Source organism: Megalobrama amblycephala, linkage group LG23, assembly GCF_018812025.1.
Source record: "Megalobrama amblycephala isolate DHTTF-2021 linkage group LG23, ASM1881202v1, whole genome shotgun sequence".
In the NCBI taxonomy this organism is placed as follows: Eukaryota; Metazoa; Chordata; class Actinopteri; order Cypriniformes; family Xenocyprididae; genus Megalobrama; species Megalobrama amblycephala.
The window spans coordinates 8,951,570-8,973,233 of record NC_063066.1 but is presented as its reverse complement, the minus strand read 5'-3'; the positions used below and the strand labels follow the sequence as shown (position 1 = coordinate 8,973,233).

The 21,664-nt window shown below is 39.0% G+C and overlaps 1 protein-coding gene across 1 annotated transcript in view; it reads left to right on the top strand.

Annotated features, from left to right (window-relative positions):
- The window catches only part of gpc3 (glypican 3), a 186,129-nt gene that overhangs the window by 55,673 nt on the left and 108,792 nt on the right, over window positions 1-21,664 (top strand). The window lies entirely within an intron of this gene.

The window sequence follows — 21,664 nt, the reverse complement described above, 5'->3', positions numbered from 1 at the left end:
GTACTCCTGCATTTCTGGATATTAAAAAAGAAAAATAGACAGCAAGTTTGCAAGTTTACAGTAGATTGTCGAGGACTATTTCCTTCCTGTAAAAAAACACTGCAAGGTATACGGTGAAAGTTGAGAACAACACAAAAATATCACAATGGTTGCAAAAGTTTGTGTTTCAAGTTCTTAACATTATTTGCTATTATTGTTGTAACCTTTCTAACATTGACATTAACCACTATTAAATTACTGTGTTAACTATTAGCAAGATTTTAGGCTACATTACAATAGCCTAAAATAATGCCTAATTTGGCTATTAATTAACAATAAAGGATTAGTTCCCTTTCTTTTTATAGTTATATTTATGGACTTTTTTGTGCCTTTATACAGATAGGACAGCAGAGAGCAGACAGGAAAGCATTGGGGCAGAGAGAGGGGGCAGGATCGGCAAAGGACCTCGAGACGGGAATCGGACTCAGGTCGCCGTGAACGCAATTGCGCCATGTGTCAGCGCGCTAACCACTAGGCTATCAGCGCTGACAGGATTAGTTCGCTTTCAAATGAAAATTACCCAAGCTTTACTCACCCTCAAACCATCCTAGGTGTATATGACTTTCTTCTTTCTGATGAACACAATCTGAGTTATATTAATAAATATCCTGACGCATCCAAGCTTTATAATGGCAGTGAATGGGATCAACAAGTAAGCGCTGAAGGAAGTGCATCCATCCACATCCATCCATCATAAACATATTCCACACGACTCCGGGGGGTTAATAAAGGCCTTCTGAAGTGAAGCGATGCATTTGTGTAAAAAAAAAATATCCATATTTAACAAGTTATGAAGTAAAATATCTAGCTTCCACCAGACCACCTTCCATATCCTACTTATGAAGAAAGTGTAAAACTCTCGCAGTTCAAAAAGCTTACGCTACGTCCTACGCCTTCGGTGTTCAACTTACGGACAAAGCTTAATTGACGCGACGTTAGTTTCATTTTTTTGTAAGTTGATGGATGGATGTGGATGGATGCACTTTCTTCAGCTCATATCATTGATCCCGCTCACTGCTATTATAAAGCTCGGATGCGTCAGGATATTTATTAATATAACTCCGATTGTGTTCATCTAAAAGAAGAAAGTCATATACACCTAGGATGGGTTGAGGGTGAGTAAAGCTTGGGCTATTTTTCATTTGAAAGTGAACTAATCCTTTAACTAGTTACCTAGACATCAAGCCAAAAATTAAAAGTCAGTTCAAAAGTGGAGCATTTTAATAAAAGATACTGAAGACATTTGCCGTGACATACACTTCAGTTTAAAAGTTTGTAAGACCGGTGAGACTTTTTTATTGATATATAGCTCAACTGGTCATGCCAGTTATATGCATCCACCTTGCCGCAGACCCTTTGTCACTTGCCAACTATATTGGAACAACATTACAGCTCTTCAGGAAAGAGGCTCCAGGCACTTTAAACATACTTTTACAGTATCGGCCCCCTGTGTCCAGGAGCGCTATCTCTACCCGCCAAATGCAGTGACAGAGAGATCCCCCCTGGGGCAGCATTCAGTTAGTGAAGCCTGTTAGTTTAGCCTAGTGATGGCCTGCCTCTTGCCTGGCCTTGCTCTGTTTTTGGGATTCCCCTATAGGAGGCTAATGGCCCATTGTGACAGCCTGCAATTCTTGAGTGTGTTAGTGTCAGTGCCAGACGTGCAGCCGGGGCTGTAGGCATAGATAGCACGGTGCTCTGAAGCCATGCATTAGAGCGCATCCGTAGACAGAGCTGGGATGGTATCCCGCTGGGCGCTGAACTTTTGCTTCCTCGGCTCACTCACAGCAGCGATCGTGTGTCGCTCAGGGCTCGGATGTAGGGCTTTTAGGTGGCACGCTTTCATAGCGAGGGCCTGTCACTCACAAGGTTCGATGCCTTTAGCTGCGTCACCCGCCCTTGTGTCCTTGGGGTCTTCAGTTTCACTTCACTGATATCTGCCGTGTCTGTGGTGTTATGAAGACAGCGAGAGACAGAGCTGATTGTCAGTGTGCAATGATGTTTACTTTGTCTTTCTCTCTCTCTTCACACTATGCGAGAAGGGTGTTTTGTGTGCTAGTGGTTTACTTGTCAAAGGATTCAGCACCACGGACAGCTCCAGTAAATAAAGATTTAGGGTTATTTGTGGGGCGCTACAGCAACTGCTCATAACTCCTAGACTGATTGTCATAGACTCAAGTGCTTTATACCATTGGAATCCTCCACCACCACCACCCAACATGTATAAGTTCTTAACAGCATTGAAAAAAATTAGCATAAGATTTGTTAGTTATTAGAGTTATAGTTTTGAATTTAGTTTGTCTTTCTGTTTTATTTTGAATTGTTTTATTTTTCTTTATGTTTTTATTTGTAGTGTTTTAGGGCTGAACAAGTTTATGTGCTAACTAGTGTCATTGCAAAGAAATTTAATACTATTGCAATGCTGTTAGCCTAAATATCTTGGCACAGTCTAGTGTTATTTCTCTCAAGTGAAATAACGTTATTGTTTATTGCAGGCAGGCTGTAAAGGTTTTGTTCTACAATATACATTGTTCATACAATGATAGTGCTGTTTCCCGAAAAGTTTGCTGTGTACCAAAGCAATAATTCACACAATGCCTTGGCTTATTGATTTTATAAAATAATTAAAATTCCAATATACTATAAATGTGTGTATTTTTAATTCTAATTTATTAATATTAATATTATTAATACTTATTCAATTTTCCATTTTCATGCCAAATCTTACCTCTGCACATGTAATTTTACCATCTAGAAATGTTAATGTCTTCTGAATTACTGTACATTTACATTTACACTTAATCAATTAGCAGACACTTTTCGCCAAAACAACTTGAGAACAATAGAAGCAATTAAATCAACATGAGGGCAACCATAAGTGCTGTGCCAAGTCCCAGTTATTACAGCAAAGTGCACATAGTGAGGGTGTTTTTTTAAGTGAATAAACAGAGAGACAGAATAGAAGTAGAAAAAATAAGTGCTCATATTAATAGGTCAAGTGTTGATGAAAAAGATGTGTCTTTAGCCATTTTTTGCTCGGATTGGGCTAGGCAGGTCATTCCACCAGCAGGGAAACAGACAAGAAAAAGGCCTGTGAGAGTGATTTTGTGCCTCTTTGGGATGGGACCACAAGGTGCCATTCACTTGCAGAATGCAAGCTTCTGGAGGGTGCATAGAGGCGTGACATGCGCTCTCTTCAGCTTGTTAAAGACCACTCTTGCTGCTGCATTCTGGATCAGGTACAGAGGCTTGACAGTACATGCTGGAAGGCCTGCCAAGAGAGCATTACAACAGTCCAGTTTGGATAGAACAAGAGCTTGGGCGAGGAGTTGCTGGGAATGCTCTTATAGGAAGGATCTAATCTTCCTAATGTTGTATAAGGCAAATCTGCAGGACCGGACTGTTGTAGCAGTATGATCTGTGAAGCTTAAAAGATCATCATTCACAACTCCAAGGTTCCTGGCTGTCCTGGAAGGAGTTATGGTTGACAAACCTAGTTGAATAGAGAGGTTGTGATGAAGTGTTGGGCTTGCCAAGACCACTAGCACTTCAGTTTTTGCAAGGTTGAGCTGAAGGTGGTGGTCCTTCATCCAGGCAGAAATGTCTGTTAGGCAGGCTGCGATGTGAGCAGTTCTCATCGGATCATCTGGTTGGAATGAGAGGTAGAGTTGTGTGTCATCAGCATAGCAGTGATAGGAAAAAACATGTTTCTGAATGACAGATCCCATTGATGACATGTAGATGGAAAAGAGAAGTGGTCCAAGTACTGAGCCCTGAGGTACCCCAGTAGCAAGATATTGCGACCTCACCCCTCTAAAACACCCTGAAGGACCTACCTGAAAGGTAAGACTTGAACCACTGGAGTGCGGTTCCTAAGATGCCCTTTGTCATGAGGGTTGACAGGAGGATCTGGTGGTTAACTGTGTCAAAAGCAGCAGATAGATCCAACAAAATGAGTACTGATGATTTGGAAGCTGCTTTTGCCAGTCTCAGGGCTTCAGTAACTGAGAGCCTCAGTTAAGTGGCCACTCTTGAAGCCAGACTAGTTGTTGTCCAGGAGGTTGTTCTGTGTGAGATAGAATGAACACAACTCTCTCAAGTGTCTTTGCAATGAATGGAAGAAGGGAGACCGGTCTGTAGTTTTCTAAAAGTGCTGGATTTAGAGTGGGTTTCTTAAGGAGTGGGGTTATCCTAGCCTGCTTAAATGCTGTGGGAAATGTACCGATGTGAAGAGAAGTGTTAATAATATGAGTGAGTGCAGGTACAATTAAAGAAGAGATAGCCTGAAGGAGATGAGTGAGGACAGGATCAAACAGATAGGTAGTAGGATGATTGGAAAGGATGAGTTTGGAAACTTCTGCCTCCGAGAGTGGAGAGAAGGAAGGTAAAATGTGTGTGTTTGCCACTAAGATGCGTTTGTCAGTGTGTGTGGTGTGGAGAATTGGTCGCTGATGTATGTTTTTTATTTATGAAGAATGTGGCAAAGTTGCAAAGAAGAGAAGATATGGTTTTGAAAAGCATGCGAGAATCGGGAGAATTGTTCATTTAATTGTGGTAGCATGTAGTTTTTGCATTGGAGAGTGAGTGATACAATCTTTCGATTTGGGCCACTTCCTTTCTGCAGCCCTGAGTCTAGAACGATGCTCACGAAGAACATCGGATAGCCAGCGGGCAGAGGGGGTGGCGTGGGCTGGTCTGGATGAAAGGGGGTAGAAGTTGTCTAAGCAAGATGTTAGATTGGAGCAAAGAGTATCAAGTGTGACTGTATAGATCACATATCAGTTTAATCAACTTAAACATTTCTCTTTCTTTGTGATTTCATTTACTTGTGTGGTTAACATGCTACTCTTTGTGGTCAAAAGGAGGTATGATTTAACATGACACCCAAGTAATAAAATAAGTAAGGGATAATGCACATCCAGCTGGTTGTTATCGCAGAATAAACCCTGACAGGGTGATCAGGACCCAGATGTGAAGCAGAAATAGCAAGCGGCAACTAGATGGACATTCAAGGGATATGGTACAGTCATAACACTTACTACATGCACTGTAAAACCCAATAAGTTCAGAATAGGAAACTTATTACCTCAAAACATTTAAGTAAACTAACTCATTTTTTTTTAAAGTTGGTAGAACTTAAAATTTTTGTGACAAGTGGGGCGGGGCTGAGAGCCATGGAAGCGGATCAAGGCCAGTGTGGTGCACAGGTGTCTCTCACTAACAATCCCGACACCAGCATCCCTTTCCCAACTCATCATAATGTTAATTACATACAGTTAATTTACATAAACATCACATTCAGATCTTGGTTAAATGTTACATAGCAAATAACACATACTATTATAACTATCAGAGAGACATTATCAGAAAGTCATTACATACTTGCATATATGTAATCAAACAACATATGTGGTCTTAAATGTTTTGCAGCTCATCCTCAACCTAACCACAGGCTCTACTCTTCACCACAGTGGTAACCCTACAAAACTAACATAACAGAACCCCCCTGAATCCCAACATAACACAACATTAAACATTAACTTATATCTTCATATGTTAATCTTGTGCAAAAACACACAAAATAACACTTAATTTCAACAGTTATTTATATGGTCTGACGCAAAGCATGCTGGGAATTAGAAATCTGCTGCAGCTCAACTCAATCATATTAAGTTCAGCTTACTACAATGAAATTTTGAGTTCATGCAACTTTTTTCTATTAAGTACAATGAACTTTCATTATTATTTGAGTGAAACAAACTCATTTAATTTAATTAATTTCACTGTTCGGTTTTACAGTGTGGCATTTCACTACATAAATAATTATGGGGATAAGAGATATTGCTTTTCGTTCTCTTTTTTACCTGTTTGTTATCCATTACAGTGTACAAAACAGTTGTTGCAAAATAGCAGCAGCTGCGTTTGTATGAAAAAAGAGAGCGAGTCTGAGATACCCGGATGACATAATTAAATAATTGTACACAAAATATTGAGTTTTAATATTTTGTTAGCTCACCAAATGCAAAACTTCCACGAAGAAAAATCATTCCTAGTATATAACACTGATTTCAATTACCCTGTGTCATCAGTTTTTATCGGTTGTTATCAGGGAATAACATACCGCTGGATGGCACGATTAACCAATCAGAATCAAGTATTCCACAGAGCCGTGTAACACATTTTCTTAAATGTAGACAATTTGTGGTGACCAAGCTACGCTGCAACTTGTCACGTTATCAATATAGAGCATGTGATCACATCACAGCTGCTCCGAATATGTGTCATCGAACACCTGTCTGTTTTATTAGTTTGGCAAAAGTACATCCTTTCATTTCACAATGCTTTTTTCGTGCTATGGTTTAATGTCAAGTGTAGGTTGCTTATTTTATGTTCAGCTGAAATCTACTGCTCCCTACACATTCCCCTGTGTCTCAGACTCTTCATTTAATATATTTAATCTTTGAACACAGTCTCTTAACCCTCTCTTAACCTCTTTAAATGATTAAAGTTCATGCTTCCCTCTGTCTCTCCCTCGTTTCCTTTCTCTCTGTCTTTACATTGATTTCTTATATCTCTGATTTCTGTTTTCTTTCCCCCCTCCCCCTCTCCCCACTGCTTCAGCACCATCAATGAACTCATATATATCACTCTCCCTTTTCTCGTTTCATCTCTCTTTTCCACCTCCTGAGCTTTTAATGTGAGAGATGTATTCATCTTGACACAAACTGTTGCCTGGCATGATAAATATTTTATTAGCCATCTCTTTTCAAAGGGGAAATATAAAGAGGATGGGAAGGTGAAGGTTTTTCCTCATTTCTTTCTTACCTCCTTTGCTCTTTTTTTCTGTCAGAATCTTCCTGTAGGGGGCGCTTAAGCCCTCATGCTCATCCTCATTAGCTATTGCTCCATTAACGACTTTAATAGACACTTATTTTATTGGTAAGACTGACGGATTCTAGAAATTGACTGTAATTAGAAACCAGGCTACAGATATTATATTCATAGCAGTGTTTTGTGTGTTATGGTAAAAAAAACTGGTATATTATCATCAGGGTTTCTGGTAATGATACATGCTGATACAGACAGGTTAATGTCGTAACAATAGTGAAGGATAATGATAATGTGGCTCTGGGTGAGAAAAGAATCAATAGATGGAGCATTAAGTCAATGTGAGAGCTCTAAAATAACCCACTGGACCTGTGGGTGGACACTCACTGTATATTTAGCCATAACTGATGAGTGTGTTTCCTGTTTGGTAATACCCAGCTGGCCTCATGGGTCATATGTGTGTGCAGTTTCTGACACTCCTTGGCAGAGCCGTTAGGTCATGACTGTGGTCCTTTGCACAAATGGGTTAGACTGTGATACTGGATGTGAGTTCAGGGGCTACATTCTGTGCAGCTGAAAGCAGCAACATCAGAGGATGTGGTTTTCTTTGTTTAGTTGCCCACAATACTGTTGTTTAATTTTAGTTTTAGTTTTGTTTTGTTTAACAATTTAACCATTTTGGGGTTTTTTTGTTAGGTGCCTAATAAAACCCCACTTATCAATATCACTTGTTAAAATGTATTAACCATAGGCTCCATCAATTTATGCCTTTTTAATTATATTTAATATTTTGTTGTTCAGTAAATTGCTACTCAGATCATATATCTGTAATTTTTCTGTCTTAGTGTGGGGATAACAGGTTACTTTTACCTTTGAAATAATGTCAGATGTTTAAACTAAGAAAATCATATTTTATACTTGGAATGCAATTTTATATACACTACCGTTTAATGGTTTAGAGCCAGTAACAGTGATAATAATAAGAAATGCAAATAGCATATTTTAATGATTTCTGAAGAATCATGTAACACTGAAAAATTGAGTAATGACACTGAAAATTCAGATTTGAAATCACAGGAACAAATTACATTTCAAAATATATTAAAATAGAAAAGTTATTTGAAATTGTAATAGTATTTTTGCAATATTACAGTTTTTATGGTATTTCTGATCAAATAAATACAGCCTTGGTCAACATCCTTGGCCTTTCAAAAACATTAACTAACGCCGAATTTCTGAACGATAGTGTAAGTATATAATAGGGCTGCATGTTATTGGAAAAAATATTGCAAGATTTTGTTTTTCTGCGATATATTGCGATATGAAAACAATTTCACCAGATGATTTAAATAGCTCTATTTGTAAAGAATTAATAATTCTAGTATGATTGGGGTGATTTTGTAGGATGTTCAGGTGTAGAAATTGAAAGGTGCCATCAAATTGAAAATTTTATTTATCTTGGCATAGTTGAATAACAAGAGTTCAGTACATGGAAATGACATACAGTGAGTCTCAAACTCCATTGTTTCCTCCTCCTTATATAAATCTCATTTGTTTTAAAGACCACCGAAGAACAGGCGAATCGCAACATAACACCGACTGTTACGTAACAATCGGGATCATTAATATGTATGACCCCAATATTTGCATATGCCAGCCCATGTTCAAGGCATTAGACATGGGTCAGTATTAACATTGGGATCTGTGCACAGCTGAATCATCATAATCATCATCACGTACAGCTCTAGTATATATTTCATTAATTAAATAAGTTCAGTTTATTCAGACTACAAAAATTCCCCCTGGTTCCAGCGCCCATGACTTAATGAGGATATCTACTTCAGCGTTTGTTTGAATGGAGAGTGGTTTCTGATTTAGGAAGTCCATTACTGTGAGACACATCCTGTGATAGTGACAATCATGCAGCCGCTCTTGGTCATTCAGTAGAGAGCTTTTCCTTTTTGCGATTAGAGCTTTTCATCCTGCAAACTAATCCCTATGTCTTGATCTTATAGCAGAAAGCACACTATGATCCTGCAGGGTTCATATGTTTTCTTTAGGCACCAAATATTTAATCTTTGGATCTGTCTCCACTTACTTTATTATATTGGCAATATCATTATATTGTTCTTAGGACATGGCAGCTTTCTCTATTTTTTCTCCACTATTCTTATTATGTGTTGCTTTTTATTTGCTTTTACATGATGAAAAGTTCAGCTCAGACTCACAAAAGAATAAAGCAGATAAGCAGATGTTCAATATAAAGAGAGTGAAGGCCAGTTCACACCAAGAACGATAACTCTAATGATAACTATATTAGTGTCTACACCAACAGATGATAATGTTCTGTTTATTGTAAGGGTGGGCTGAGTTTTGTCTGCCTTTAAATGTTCGATCTCTTTAAGGTAGAATGGATTCTGCTTTCAATGTTTTTATCATTCATCAGCTTGAAAAAAGCGTTTTTAAAGCGTTTCCAACGATATTGTTAATGTTTGTTGTTATCATAGTTTTGGTATTGACTCTTTGGTATTGATTTTTAGAACTATATCTGTATGGTTATCATTATAGTTATCGTCCTTGGTGAGAACGGGCCTCAAGACTTTGCCTTTGAATTACAAATCCAATTATCCAGCGGTTGGGGCCTGAGTTGACCCATCTGATGCGGTATGCTTGCCCTTGTTTTTTTTAACTTCAGGTTTCATTTATTTTTTTCTATCAATGCCACAATGTCTCCGTATTTTATCAGTATTTTTGAAGTGAGACATCTTCACAGCCTTCACTCACCAGAAGAGTGTCAGTCCTTGTTTGCTGCATGATCTATTTTATTTTTTATTTTTTTTTAAAAACTATTTGAAAAGTGACCTAACCTGTGTAAAACATTTTTATTTATTTCCCCTCACAAGACTATTTCATGCTTACCTGCCTCCAGTACCTCAGCTCCCTCTGGATCTTGTTTGATGATATGCCCAAGAGAAGACATGCAAAGAAGGAAGAACATCTCTCATCTTATCTGCCCTTTTCTTTCTGATGCACTCCTCCTCCTCCTCCTCTTCTTTCTTTCCTCTACCCTGTTGCTATTCCCGTCCCCTCTATTTGGGTCACTGCACTCATCCATGAGGGTGGGAGACGGATGGGAATTTCCCTCCGCTCCTGTCTTCCGTTTTCCCCAGTTCCTCCTCTCCTTTGTGTCTCTTCCTGTGTCTCCAGAGGAGTCACTATAGATTCATTTCTGCTGAACATCATAGCCTAGTTTACAAGGCTTGTCCTGTTAAGTGTCGCTGAACATTTTGAGGCCGCAGACGTGCTAGTGATTTGCCAATGAGGTATTGGTGCCCTAATAGTTAATGATCTGAGCTGCTACTTGGTTGCTGGTTCAGTCTCATGTAACATGACCCAGAAACTCAATAGTTCCTGTTAGATCACAGTCCCGCTCTATCAACATTGTGCCCTTGAGCAAGGCACTTAACCACAGGTGCTCCAAAGAGACCGTCTGTGAAATTAGTCTGGAGTAAGTCTCATTGGATGAAAGCCATCTGCTAAATGACAAGTAAAAACACCAAATTCTGTGTAGTATATTTCAAATGTAAGGTTGTCATATTTGAATTTGATGGCCTGGTTTGATTTTATTATTTGAAGACTATATTCGGCTTCTCTAGATTCCTCACTAACAAAAAAAGTACCATGGTATGAATTTATACATTATGATATTGCATCAGTACTTTAGATCATTGTTTCAGTTTATTTATTTATTTACATGTTTTTTATTTAAAAAGTACATGGTATTACATATATCTATATATTGTGATATTGCGTCAATACTTTAGATCAACCATGGTATTGCTATCGTACATCTATATTGGTATTGTCTCCATACTTGTATCAGTATTTTCATTTAAAAGTATCATGGTATTGCCATCATATATCTATATTGCATCAATACTTTTGATACTTTTATCAATATTCATTCATTCATTTGTTTGTTCGTTTCAAAAATGAAAACTGTCATTATTTACTCGCCCTCATGCTGTTCCAAACCTGGATGACTTTCTTCTCTGGAACACAAAAGAAGATATTTCATGTAAAAAAAAAAGAAGACCCAACTGACTTTATTGTATTGACAAATTGATACAATAATATACTGGACAGCTGAAACAAAATATCTTCTTTTACGTTTCACAGAAAAAAGAAAGTTTTAGAATGACAGAATCTTCATTTCTGTTTGATATGACCCTTAAAATACATAGCCTGGCCAAAAAATAATTAAATAAAAAAGGTTGCTGTTTGTATTTATATAGGCAAATACTTAAAGGTGCCCTAGAATCAAAAATTGAATTTACCTTGGCATAGTTGAATAACAAGAGTTCAGTACATGGAAATGACGTACAGTGAGTCTCAAACTCCATTGTTTCCTCCTTCTTGTGTAAATCTCATTTGTTTAAAAGACCTCCGAAGAACAGGCGAATGTCAACATAACTGTTACGTAACAGTCGGGATCATTAATATGTATGACCCCAATATTTGCATATGCCAGCCCATGTTAAAGGCATTACACAAGGGTCAGTATTAACATTGGGATCTGTGCACAGCTGAATCATCAGACTAGGTAAGCAAGCAAGGACAATAGCGAAAAATGGCAGATGGAGCGATAATAACTGACATGATCCATGATTACATGATATTTTTAGTGACATTTGTGAATTGTCTTTATAAATGTTTCGTTAGCATGTTGCTAATGTACTGTTAAATGTGGTTAAAGTTACCATCGTTTCTTATTGTATTCATGGAGACAAGAGCCGTCGCTATTTTCAATTTTAAACACTTGCAGTCTGTATAATTCATAAACACAACTTCATTCTTTATAAATCTCTCCAACAGTGTGTAATGTTAGCTTTAGCGACGGAGCACAGCCTCAAACTCATTCAGAATCAAATGTAAACATCCAAATAAATACAATACTCACATAATCCGACGCGTGCATGCAGCATGCATGACGAACATCTTGTAAAGATCCATTTGAGGGTTATTTTAGCTGTGTGAACTTTGTTTATGCACACAAAGAGAGCTCGGGGGGCAGGGAGCGCGCGATTTAAAGGGGCCACGGCCTGAATCGGTGCAAAGTTAATGATGCCCCAAAATAGGCAGTTAAAAAATTAATAAAAAAAATCTATGGGGTATTTTGAGCTGAAACTTCACAGACACATTCAGGGGACACCTTAGACTTATATTACATCTTGTGAAAACTGGTTCTAGGGCACCTTTAAGAATCTATGACTGAATCATTATTGCTGTGATTATTATGTTTCTAGCATGTTATATGTTTGGCAACAGTTCTTTTAACACTAATTGATGGAGTGTGCAGCTTTTCATTTCTTGAACAACCATGTAGGAAGATATATCATGGCCATATTCCAGGATGACAAAGTCAAGATTCATCAGGCTCAAACTGTGAAAGAATGGTTGGGAGAGAGCATGAAGAATCATTTTCTTCACACATGAATTGCCACCTCTGAGTCCAGACCTTAAATTCATTAAAAGTCTTTGGGATGTGCTGGATTAGACTTTACACAGTGCTCGCCTCTTGCATTGTCAATACAAGATCTTGACCAAAAATTGATGCACCACTCAATTTTTGGTCAACATAATAATCTCAGCAAAAATGATCTAGTCATAGACTCTTAAATATTTGCCTCTAATCCAAACAGCAACTTCTTTTTGGCCGGACAGTGTATAACTTCAGTTGATTTGTAATCAGGTTGGTTCAGTTATGTTAATATGGCTTTAAAGGGACTTTAAAAAGCATGTGGCTTGGTAAGCTTTTTGATGTGCAGTGAATTAAAAACAGACCAGTGAGCAGAGTTAAATGTTGTCACATGAAATGTTTGGTTACCTGACCATCATTTATAATCGCGTACCATGATATGACATTTTTTATACCCTTTGGGGTACGATGTAAATATTACATTCATCTGACAACATCACTGTACCATGATGCTGCCACAGAACATTTAGTTTTGTTTTAAATGTAATGTCCTAACATTACCACGCTGTCAGCGGCAGGTAAACAGGTCCGTTCAGCTGGTCTGAAGGACGCGGCAGCGGTCAGAATGATGACATCATTTACCTCCTCCGTACAGTATCATATGGCGTGGTAATGTAGGTGCGCAGAGGCGCGGTGTGCATTTAAGAGCAAACCCAGGCACATTACCCTCCCCCCCCCAAAGTCTGGACTGAAAATCAGCAGTGGACTGTGGATTTGTGTGGCAGGAGTCTCCGAGGGAACAGTTTGGGAGAGTGTGTGTGTGTTGGGAGGTCAAGGACGGTCTCATATGCCCTGCCTCTGGCTGCTCTGGTGTGTACCCTTGTGGCGTTTATTTAAAGAGCTCATCAGCCTCTGTGCACACACACAAACTCTATACCCAAAGTGTCCTGCCTCCCAGTCTGCCGGATTAATTAATCTCTTTTCCCCTCCTGATCCAGGAGAGCTGTTGAAAAGGGCCTTGCCTCTTGCTGGTGGGCATCAGATGCCAGCGCTGAACTATTCATCACTACGACTTCTGGGAGAGGGAGAGAGAGGGAGATGAATGGATAAAACAAGAAAAAAAGAAGAAACATGAGAAGGGAGGAGAGGGTGGAGGGGTGAAGGAGGCTCTCTCCCAGCTGGCTGGTGCTATGATTAAAAGTAGGGATGTTTCTATTGTGTAGCTGACAGAAGTCCTCATAATAATGTATGTATTGCTGAGGTGAGCACCTGGGGACGATGAGAAGGACGTAATGAGGGACGTTGGGGCATTCTGTCTCTAAGAATTTCAGGGGATTTGAAACGTACAGGGGACAAACCAACCGGCTCATTGGAAAACATGCCTCTACCTACATGCTAGCAAAAAATAAAAAAACATACATGTATATACAGTAGTGGCCAAAAGTGATGTCCGAAGTAGGAAAATTGACATCACCTTTATTCAGATATTATTCAAAATGTGTTAAAGGGGTCCTTGATTATGATTTCACTTTTTTAACTTTAATTAATGCTTAATGTTGCTGTTTGAACATAAAAAACATCTACAAATTTATGACACTCGAAGTTCAGTGCAAAGGGAAATAATTTTTTTTACATAAATCGCTTTTTAAGGACTACAACAAACGGCTGGTAGGGACTACAAGAAGCTTGTTCCTGGGTTTGTGACATAACAAACCCCAAATTTACTGCCCCTGGGAATACAACAAAGGGGGTGAGGCCATGTTGGGCTGCTTTAGAGAAGAGGAAGAGTTGTTGTAGTAGAGTGTTGTTGCCATGCTGTCATTTTACGCCGGACTGCTTCACAAACGAGTGTCAATTCAGTGCTGGATTTGCACAAAAAGATTAACACGATGACACATGCTAGTCAATGAGTTGAATCAACTCCACATAAATTTATCCACTAACCATTCAGAAATGTTGTAACTTAGTCATCAGTGTCCAACAATGTAAGGCTGAACACCGTTACTGACAATCCTCATTTTGGCTGCGTGAGATTCTCCAGCTTTGTTGTTGTTGAGCAAACGAAGTGCGAGATTTTAAAGCTCCACCCTTTTTTGCAGCTCATTTGCATTTAAAGGGACATACACAAAAACAGCATGTTTTTGCTCACACCCAAATAGGGGTAAATTTGACAAGCTATAATAAATTATCTGTGGGGTATTTTGAGCTTAAACTTCACAGACACATTCTGGGGACACCAGAGACTTATATTACATCTTGTGAAAAGGGGCATAATAGGTCCCCTTTAAAGATTTTTAAGCATATTGTGTAGTTGTGCTTAGAGTAAAATTTTTTATTTGTGATATCCAAATTGTGCCGAATTTTTGGCTAGCCTGTCATAAAAAGAAATTATGAACACATGCAAAAACAAGAGAACCAACAAAATAACTGATTATGTTGTAGTCAATGTATGCTTTTTCCTGTAAGCATTTTGTTTTTGGATATAGTAAAATAAAACCTGTAGCTGTAGTTTGCCTTTTTCGCCGAATAACTTCATCAGAAAGTTCTTGTTCTTTCATCATATTTAAAATATTTAAAAAAACATCAAATATTTTCCTCATATTTTGATGGCTTAATGAAACTTGTAGGGTCATTAAAAACAAATATCCCCTCCAGACATCACTTTTGGCCACTAATGTACAATTCACTGTGGTTTCCAGCTGAAATGAACACTAGTGGCAGTAAAACACTAACAAATATATTGCTTTTCACAAAAATAATGATTAAATGGGCAGATTATCAATTAGTAAACAATTAAATTCATGCAGTTCCTTGCAGAATGCTATGACATATTTGGGTGGATTCTGATTGTCTGGCAATGTTTTTATCATTCATCACAGTTGGAAAAAAAAAAAAAAAAAACGCTCTGAAAACAATTTCACCAATATCTTTGCTCTGTCATTATCATCAAAGTTGTGCTGTGGACTTCCCTATTTTATACAATTAGAACGATTAATAAAACTTTATAGTTATCATTCTTGGTGCTGAACGGGCCTTTAGTCGTGTAACCTAATTGTCCTATAACCTTCGTCAGCATGTGCTTTGTTGCTTATAAACATTTGTTTTTCCTTTCAAAGGCAACAATTTCTCTTATTCTAAAAGGATTGGTCTGTGAACAAAGGTAGGAGGAAAAAAGATAAAACCAAGAGTTATGAGGCCTGAAACGTCACACAAGTCTCTGAGAATAGGATGATGCAAATGAACAGACATAAGAAGAAAGGAATGAAAAGCAATCGTAAGAGAGGGAGAGGGAGGAGTGCGGCGTTCGCGTCAGCCTTTGATCAGAGCAGCACCTGATGCGGCGGAGGCTCCGGGGTGCTTCTGCGCAAAACACATCAAGGACAGAGCTAACAAACTAGAGACAAAAACAAACCAACTAACAGAGAGGTCTGTCGTCGAGCAGACACTGCAGCGGTGGGTGGCACACCTCTCCTATCTCTTTCTTCTGTGCAAACACGCTCACCCTGACAGCGACTGCAGAAGATGGGCTCTGAAAACTTTGAATTTAGTTTAAAGAGGAAATGTTTACCTTTAGACTTGGAGCTTTTCATAGAAGTTTCCCCAGGCCTGGTTGCTGATATCACTGCTGAAAAGACCTGCTTATGTTAACTACTGTAGATGAACTCGATCAGACAGCTTCATCATAACGACTATGCTGGATGGCCTGGTGGATTCACTGGTCCATTAGCACTTTCTGAGCAAAGGCGCCCTCCGGCTTCCAGTATGAATGAAACAGACATTAGATGAGAGCGTTTGCGCTCCATAATGTTCACATCGCCTCGTTTTGGATAAGAATGAAATGTCAGGTCATGCATAGACTATCTCGTCTCTTTGAATTTAAATCTATTATTCACTTTAGCCCATGAAAATCTCTACATAAACACACTTGCCCGAAAAAAAATCTGGGGGATGAATTTACGTTTTTTTTTTAAAGTGCGTATTCTGCGCCCGTGGTTGTGCTGCTTAATATTTATGGAATCTGTGATACATCTATTTCAGGATTCTTTGATGCATAGAAAGTTCAAAAGAACCGCATTTAATTTGAAATAGAAACCCTTCATACATAACAAATGTCTTTACTGCCACTTTTGATCAATTTATTGTATCCTTGCTTAATAAAAATGTCAGGGACCACATGATGACGGAAATGAGTCACTTCCTGTTTTCAGCTCAACCAGCACAAAAACCAGCTCTAACCAGTCTACACTTTTTTAGGGGCTTTCGCACCGAATAGTTCTAGGAACTCAGTTATAGGAACTAGCCACTTGGATGGTTCCCTGAGATTTTTTTTTTCCCCACGGGCCATGTTCCTGGTTGCATTCGCACCAGCAATAGGAACTCTGAAGCGGCCGACAGCGGCGTCTTTAAGCGTGGAATTTACAAACGCTAAAAACCCATGGATTGAGGATGCAGTGATCGGAGCTGTGTTTGTGGTGTGTCGTGGGTTTCATGATAACGGAGATGGAATGTAAATGCATAAATACGCGACTGAAAGAGCATAAAGTTGGGCTTAAAGACAAAATTTCTTATGACAACTTTCAGTATTACATATCATCTAGGTAGAGAAAAGAACACAGTCCTGCAGACAACAGGTAAATGCTGTTATTGCTGTTTTCAATGTTCGTTTTCAATGTTTATGCCGTTGTTTGACATGCGTTTGACCAATCAATGTACACTTACATCACTGATAGTTCCTATAGTGCTGGTTTAGACCCTACTCTGAAGTAGGAGCTAATTTAGTTCCTCCAAAAGGATTTTCTAGAACTAAAATCGTTCCTAGTTCCTGCGGTGCAAACACGGCAAAATCCGGGTACTTCAGCCAATAGTTCTAGGAAGGAACTATGAAAAAGTTCTGCGAAAGCCCCTATTCACAGCCAGCAGGTCTTTTCAACAGGGATATTCATTCCCACAGAGCAGGTGACCTTTGACAGTTTTTGGGAGTTACAGAAATGAGATTCTCCCCTCAGCGTCAGACAGGATGAAGAAGGAGGAGGAGGTGTGAACTCTTCCTCAGCATCTCCTGTAAATAGCCAAGACTCACAGGGAGAATGTGTCATTTATTTGCTACATTTCTGCCATGAGGTGAAAATTGTGCTTTGCTTCTACAGGCCCATCAGCATAAACCTTGAAAATGTACCATGTTGTTTTGCTAAAAGGATTGTGGAGGAATGACCTTTAGAAAAGATAAACGACACATTGTGAACAGCTGACTGAATCTGTAGGATTAGACATGCTGATTACGAGACACAAATACAGAGAATCGGTGCTGATGAAGTGATGATTGAGGTCAAGAAGGTCTAACGTCGTTCCCCCGTCTACGTTAAAATGCCTCACCGCTAGCGATCTCGCTCTTTAACAGTGAGTTATAACTCCTCGTGAGATCCTGTATCAGATCCTGATAGTCAAAGCCTGCAGCCTTTTCCAGCGCCGCTATCTTGCCAAAAAAGACAGGGTTTGATCCCAGGCCTGCCACTGAGCTGCAGTAAAGTTAATTGAAGTAGTAAAAATTGGGCCTCTTGATATAGTGCCATACCTGCAGCCGAGTCTGTGGGCTTCACATTTAGGTCTGTCAAAGATGCGTTTACTGATATGGATCTCACCTGTCTGGACATCATTACCCAGTGCTGTTCCACAGAGCGGAACTAACGTCTGGCCTGGCTGACGGTCAGACTCCTGCTGCGCTGGGCGAGCCAGAGAAGCAGTGAATCAGAGCTGATGTAGCAACACTGATCCATAGATCTCAGCAAAGCTGCCTTCTCCTGTGTCCTGAGACAAAATGAGGAGTCGTGCAAAGCTGCTCCCTATATCTAACCTTTACCGTAAGGCAGTTTTAGAGTTTGCTGAAGCGATCATATTTCAGTTGATCTATCTGCAGTTTAGAGATTAATGGATGCCTCGGAAAGAAATCTGATTAGATTGTGGAAAGCGGTGGGAATTGATTGCCACATGTGTTTGCGGTGTCTGTTGAAACTGTGCCAAAGCTGAGCGGCGGGGGTGTGAGCTGCACACACAGCAGCGGAAGTTTGGAAACCAGTCATTTAGACCATTGTGGCTTTTCCACTTACCCTCACGGCGTTCAATCACAATCACAGAAACAGCGTAGCTTCTAGAATGTTGATTATTGATTCATGTGCGCAGTGAACCAAAAACATGACACGTGTTGACTGACATGACAGCTTGGAGGTGTACAGATGCCTCGCTTTGATGTGAAGGACAGTTTTTAGCTTGGAGCTCCATTCTAGAGTAATAGAATCAGTTCTCTCTCATTTATGTCACTCACTGATTGGTTAAAATTTGAAATCTTCAGCTGTACACTTGCTATAGCTCACCAGATTTACACTTGCAGAAGTGCAAATTGTTTTTATACCTACTCTTTAGATTATCATCCATCCAGAGGTCACGTTAGACTTCCTCATTGTTCAGGCTCATAAAGATTCTGTCATAATCTATTATTACCCATCATTTTATTTTTCACATTTTAATGATAATAAGCTATTTAATTGGCTCTGTTTTTGTTCACATTTTCATTTTTATTCACGGATTTACAGGACAAGCATTTAGTCTAGATTATGCATAGGCTATTTATGAAGAGAAAGTTGAACAGAGACTGTGCTGTGGGTCACTTTTCAGGTTTCATCATGATATTTGTCCAATTCATCGCAATAAGCTTTGTGCTTAAAGGGTTAGTTCACCCAAAAATGAAAATTCTGTCATTTATTACTTACCCTCATGCCGTTCCACACCCGTAAGACCTTCGTTAATTTTCAGAACACAAATTAAGATATTTTTGTTGAAATCCGATGGCTCCGTGAGGCCTCCATAGGGAGCAATGGACACTTCCTCTCTCAAGATCCATTTAGTGATGGCCGATTTCAAAACACTGCTTCATGAAGCATCGGAGCATAAATGAATCAGTGTGTCGAATCTGCTGTTCGGAGCGCCAAAGTCACGTGATTTCAGCCGTTGGCAGTTTGACACGTGATCCGAATCATGATTCGACACACTGATTCATTTATGCTCCGATGCTTCATGAAGCAGCGTTTTGAAATCGGCCATCACTAAATAAGTCGTTATTTTGTTTTTTTGGCACTCAAAAAATATTCTCGTCGCTTTATAATATAAATATTGAACCACTGTACTCACATGAACTGATTTAAATTTGTTTTTAGTACCTTTATGGATCTTGAGAGAGGAAGTGTCATTGCTCCCCATGGAGGCCCCACGGAGCCATCGGATTTCAACAAAAATATCTTAATTTGTGTTCTGAAAATTAACGAAGGTCTTACGGGTGTGGAACGGCATGAGGGTAAGTAATAAATGACAGAATTTTCATTTTTGGGTGAACTAACCCTTTAAGTCTCAGCTTTCAAATTCTGTCCATTTTATCTTAAAATTCAAACATTGGCGCTCTTTATGTGGCGCGAGAGATCACTGTAGTGCCTCAGTTCAAGCGAGCAGAGTCAAAGTGAACGCGAGCATCCCTTCCTCTTTACTACGTTTCAGAACTAAATGAACATTAATGAACATCAGAAATATGTTGAAAGATACAGTACAACTTACTGAAATCTGTATCCTGTCTCTCATGTCATCGCTCAATCAGTGTTTCAACCACAAAAAGATAATAAAACAGTAGTAAACAATTTCAGGTAACTCAGAAAAGCCATTCGCTGACCATTAACTTTAAAGAGTCCACTTGCCACCAAGTGGACAGGGATGAGAATTACAGTTACAAGTTACAATAGTGTAATCTATCAAAATGACCGATGGCTTTCAGATTTTTCCATCACTGCTAAAAAAAAAAACGACCACTGCATCCATCAGTAATTTAAAGGGATAGTGCATTTAAATGATTTCAGTTCACATTTCAATTCACATTTATTTGTATAACGCTTTCCACAATACATATCATTTCAAAGCAGCTTTACAGAAAATACATGTGTCTACATTACAATTTAGAGTGATCTGTTATCAGAGGTCACTGTGTCCAAGTAACGTAGTTCAGAAATGTATGCAGTTAGCTAACATAACATATTAATTTTAGGCAGAAACAATGAGCTCATTGAAGTAATTATAACATGTTGTGAACAATGATTACAATATATAGAAAATTTTGCATTGGTGCAGAAATTGTTGATTTCTGAAGGATCATGTGACACTGAAGACTGGAGTAATGGCTCCTGAAAATTCAGCTTTGCCATCACAGGAATAAAATACATTTTAAAATATATTCAAATATGGTTATTTTAAATAAGTGTAATTTTGATCAAATAAATGATGAGCATAAGGGACTTTCAAAAACATTAAAAAATGGCACTGACCCCAAATTTTGGAATGATCGTATTCTTAGAGATAGTTCTGATCATCTGTAACTTGAATTATTATACAAATACCTGTTCCTGACCTCCTCATTTGTGGACAGGGGCCATTTCATGGCTCACGGGCCTTAAGATATGTAGTATGTCAATGCTTGCTTGCCATCTTTAATATGGAGATTAAAGGTATAAATGTTCAATTTATCATCCATCAGAATGAGACTGATAAGCTGTTAAATCTGTTCAATGGATTATAGTTCATCCCTGTGTAAAGAGTTCAGGCTGAGAGATTCATCTGAGAGCTCTTTTAACACTTTTAAAGTACAGATGACCCCAAAGTGTCTCTCCCAGTCTCTGTGCACCATTCACTCTCTTCTCTTCCCTCCCGTTCCTCTCGCCGACTATCACTCCCTCGCTCACGCTCGCATGTGGAACAAGAACTTCAAACCACATCTCTATCCCCTCGCTGCTCCGCTTTAAAATTCAACCCCTCGCTCGCCGATCTGCTTTTAAAACCCCACTTCAAAAAGGAAAGAATTTTTCCTTTCATTATTAGTGTCCTACTCTTATTAGAGTTTGTTATAAATATGCATTCAGCGGCCAATATTTGTGTAAATTTCTGAATCTGACTCAGGAGGAATCAGGCAGGGAGGATAACTAGACAGAGGGAGTGATGTTTAGGAGGAAGAGGGATGGGAAAGGGCCTGGGAGAGGAGTGGGGTGAGCACTTTGTATGGCATGCATGAAGAGATGGGACGATGCAGCGGAGAGGAAACTTGTTTATGAGTGGATACCTGCGCCAGCACATCTGTTGCTGCGTCCCAATTTGCCTACTTATACTATGCCCTAAAACAGTGTTCATTTTGTTTGATTAATATTAAAGGCACAGAGGGCAGTAGGTTTATTAGGCTGCTGTCACTTTAAGACCGAATGCTGGGATCCAATACACTGATGCACATCCGATATTCTC